Source organism: Rhea pennata, unplaced genomic scaffold (genome assembly GCF_028389875.1).
Source record: "Rhea pennata isolate bPtePen1 unplaced genomic scaffold, bPtePen1.pri scaffold_51, whole genome shotgun sequence".
Lineage (NCBI taxonomy): Eukaryota > Metazoa > Chordata > Aves > Rheiformes > Rheidae > Rhea > Rhea pennata.
Window position 1 is genome coordinate 869585 of NW_026907687.1, and position 4508 is coordinate 874092.

Below are 4508 nucleotides of genomic sequence, written 5' to 3' on the forward strand. Positions count from 1 at the left end.
AAAAAAATGAGGAATTATTAATAAGAAATGGAATGTCTTATTAATGTATTTGTATTCCTTTAAAAGTCTCTTCTAACTTATCCCTGTCTTTTTTCTTCTTAGACATTCAGTAAGCCCAAGGTAAATTAAATGTCCAATGACAGCTCCCTCAATGAATTCCTCCTCCTGGGGTTTATGGAAACACAGGACCTGCAGGTCCCGAACTTCTTGCTCTTCCTGAGCATTTACCTGGCTGCCCTCCTGGGCAACAGCCTCATCATCACAGCCGTAACCTGCAACCACCGCCTCCACACCCCCATGTACTTCTTCCTCCTCAACCTCTCACTCCTTGACCTTGGCTCCATCTCCACCACTGTCCCCAATTCCATGGCCAATTCCTTGTGGGACACCAGGACCATTTCCTACTTGGGATGTGCTGCCCAGGTGTTTCTGTTTGTTTTTTTCATGTCTACTGAGTATTCTCTCCTCACAGTCATGGCTTATGACCGCTACATTGCCATCTGCAAACCCCTGCACTGCGGGACCCTTATGGGCAGTGGAGCCTGTGTCAAAATGGCAGCAGCTGCCTGGGCCAGTGGTTTTCTCAATGCTCTCCTGCACACTGCCAACACATTTTCCATACCACTCTGCCATGGAACACAGTGCAGCAGTTCTTCTGTGAGGTTCCCCAGATCCTCAGACTTTCTTGCTCTGACTCCTACCTCAGGCAAGCTGGGCTAATTCTGGTTAGTGCCTGTTTATTCTTTGGGTGTTTCATTTTCATTGTGCTGTCCTACGTGCAGATCTTCACTGCTGTGCTGAGGATCCCCTCTGAGCAGGGCCGGCACAAAGCCTTTTCCATGTGTCTCCCGCACCTGACTTTGGTCTTCCTTTTTGTCAGCACTGGCACATTTGCTCACCTGAAGCCCCCTTCCATCTCCTCACCAGTTCTGGATCTGGTGGTGGCAGTTCTGTACATGGTGGTGCTTCCAGCAGTGAACCCCCTCATCTACAGCATGAGGAACAAGGAGCTCAAAGAGGGGCTGAGCAAAGTGATTAAATATTTACAAGGTCAATGCCAATAACTGTCCCATGTGTATTCGCTCACCAGGATATCTGGCATCAAGGCTATGTTTTGTGCATTCATTTATTTCTTACTTTTCTCTGTTATGCCTATGTTAAAAAAATATATATTTATCCAGTTCATTTCACATCTCCTCAGGAATCTCTCATTTGAATCTGACCTAGAGTCTGTGTTGAAGCAAGATGCCAGGCTTCCTAGTTCATCAGCAGAGATGGGGGAACCTCAGAGCCCACTGCTCTGAGCTCCCTAGGATGCACCCCAGGACAGCGAGGGGAGTTTCCCTTTGCAGGGTCATTTTTGACACCAAGGCTGCTCAGGGGCATAAAGTCGGCATCAATTGAGTACCAGTGGGGCATGACCATGGGTCCTGTATGCATTAGGAGAGCTCAGCCCCTCTGGCCACAGCCAGGGTGTGATCTCACAGCCCTCTTCTTCGAAGATGGCAGCCAGGTGTCATTCTGGGCTGGTCCCTTCCATCTATAGTGCTTCAATACTCAGAGTGGGAGTGGTGGGGAGGACAGTCTGGACACTGCCTGTGGGAAAGACCCTCTGCTCCTCAGGGCCATCCTACCACTGCTACAAAAGGCATTTCCTTGCTGCAGCCATTGCAATGGAGTTGCAGCTTCCTTGGAGACATGTCCAGCAACAGCAGCGAGACTCTCTCTTTTCTCGGCTTTTCTCCTCATTTCCACCCTGTGCTGCTGGGCTCTGATGTGTGTATATGGCCTCACTGCTCTCGTAACATCATGGCTGTAGGTTTGTGCTTCCCTGTGAGGTCAGTCAGGAACAGGCACTGGACATCCTTATGCCAGACCCAGACTCCACAATAGCATTTCCATAATAAAAGAACATCTCTCCTGTGACATGCCAGAAGTCTGACTTTTCTTCTGAAGATGGAGTCAAAAGTATGCCCAAGAGATAGCACCATAAAAGGGCCTGCTTCTCCACTTTTGAACTTCATGGCATGCAGGGGAAATCTCAGAGTATCTGTGTGATCTGCTAGGGACTGAGGGCTGGATCCAGGGTTCATATGTCAGTGACCAAGGGAGATGGGGAATGGTCTCTGAATTACCTGCTAAGGGTTATCCCACAGGTGACAGTGCTGATGAGAGATGTCCATCTTCCTGGAGGGGAATCTAAGATCCAGGGGAGCTCAGGGGAGCTCCAAGGAGAGTGTGTGCCTGGAAGTGGGCAGTGAGTGGAGCCTCACAAAGTGAGACATGGTCCACAGTGGAGTAACCAGAAGATAGAGCACTAAATCCAGGTATGCATGGGGAAACAAGGGCTCTGCAATGTCTGGACAGGCAGCGGAGAGCCAGGAGGCCTTGGGAAGAGTCATTGGAGGGTGATTCCTTCACCCTCCGTTAAACACTGCAAGCTGGAGCTAGTGTATACCCAAACACGTCTCCTACCATTGCAAATGTTCTGAAGTCACTCTGAGAACCATCCGTTGTGATGAGCACCATTGCATTGGGAAGAGCATTACCAGGAGATCGAGGGAGATGATCCTCCCCATCTACTCAGCCATGGTGAAGCCACATCTAGAGGACTGTCTCCAACTCTGGGCTCTCCAGTACAAGAGAGACATGGAGTTACTGGAGTGAGTCCAGTGGAGAGCCACGAAGATGATGAAGGGACTGGAGCATCTCTCCTATGAGGAGCAGCTATGAGAGCTGGGCCTGCTCAGCCTGGAGAAGAGAAGGCTGAGGGGGGATCTTATCAATGTGTGTAAGTATCTGAAGGAGGGGATAGAAAGGATGGACCCAGACTCTTTTCAGTGGTGCCTGGTGACAGGACAAGAGGCAACAGGCAGAAACTGAAACACAGGAAGTTTCATCTGAACATGAGGAAATATTTCTTTACTGTGAGGATGACAGAGCACTGGAACAGGTTACCTAGAGAGGTTGAGGAGTCTCCTTCCTGGGAAATATTCAAAAGATGTCTAGGCAGTCATGGGCAGCATGCTGTAGGTGACCTTGCTTGAGCAGAGGGGTTGAACTAGATGATCTCCAGAGGTCCCTTCCAGTGTCAACCCTTCTGTGATTCTGTGTGATCCATAAGCACAGACCTGTGCAGTGTCAGTGGTGGTGATCAGTGTCTTGCTGTGTCTGCTTCCTCAACGTGGCCAGCATGGCCAGGGCCGAGTCATGAGTCACCCGGTGGCCCCACAACTACACAGCTGCTCACTCTGCAGAGCAACACTGCCAGCCCAGGAAGCACAGGGAAGGGTGCAGGGATGACCAGGCCAGCACAGAAACACTGGCATGAGAAAAGGCTCTCTGGAGAGCAGGGATGTCCCAGAAGAAGAACAGGGCAACACTCAGAAATAGGAAATGAGATCAAGAATCAGGTTTCTCTGTGCACAATCTTGAGACAGGTGACTCTGTCCCCAGGGCAGCAGGAGCTGCCAGAGGGGCTGCAGGGCCCAGGCTCTTGTGCTGCACTGGGCTGTGGGGTGGGCACGGAGGGGCTGCATGCAGATAGGTAGGGGGATCTACAGATCTGCTGGGTAAGGGAGACAGAGAGTGACCAGTACCTTATGCAGCCTTGTCCCCTTGCTGGGGAGCTGTTCTCCTTTGGCTTGAGCCTGGTCTGGGATACACTGCGGATCTGGCTGTGCCTGGTTTTGCACCTCTCCACCCATACAAGTCTGTGGGATAGGATGGTTGGCATCCATGTGTCGTCCCGACTTCAGAGGGAGGTCGGAAGACTCCCCGATCAACAGGTCGGTGCACGCTGGAGCTTGATCTGATCCAGTCTGCTGTCGGGAATGGCAAGATGATCCGGGCAAGGCCTTCTGGCAAGTCCCATCTGGGTCGCCAAACTGTTGTCCCAAAATCTGTATTCCTATAGAAGAACAAAGCCAGACAATTTTCGCCTTTGAATGGGAAAGTCCCACTACGAGGAGGAAGGAGCAGTTATGCTGGACGGTTCTTCCTCAAGGATTCAAGAACAGTCCTACCCTGTTTGGTGAGATCTTGGCCAAAGAACTAGCCTAATGGCAGGAAGGTAACAAAAATGTCACTCTTTTACAGTATGTGGATGACATTTTGATTGGAGTGGATTCAGAGCAAATATGTCTAGAGGCGACAGTGAGTCTGTTAAGTTTTTGGGGACTTGCTGGGTATTGTGTTTCAAAGAAAAAGTCTCAGATTGCAAAGAAGGAGGTCCAATATCTTGGTTTTAAAATATCGAAAGGGCAACATGCACTAGGAGCGGAAAGAAAAGAGGTTATATGCTGAATTGCAGTACCCCACATGAAAAGACAGCTGAAGGGATTCTTGGGAATGGCAGGATTTTGCCGTATATGGATCCCTAATTTGGGGCTGATAACTAAACCTTTATATGCAGCCCTAAAAGGTCCAGGAGAATGGTTAGAGTGGACTCCAGAATGCCATGCTACTTTTGATGAAATAAAAAAGAAATTGATGGAAGCTCCAGCACT

General features: G+C 49.8%; 1 pseudogene; it reads left to right on the top strand.

The window, feature by feature from the left end:
- The first annotated feature begins 297 nt into the window (after positions 1–297).
- Positions 298–1064, top strand: LOC134154896 (olfactory receptor 14A16-like; annotated as a pseudogene).
- The last annotated feature ends 3444 nt before the right edge of the window (positions 1065–4508 follow it).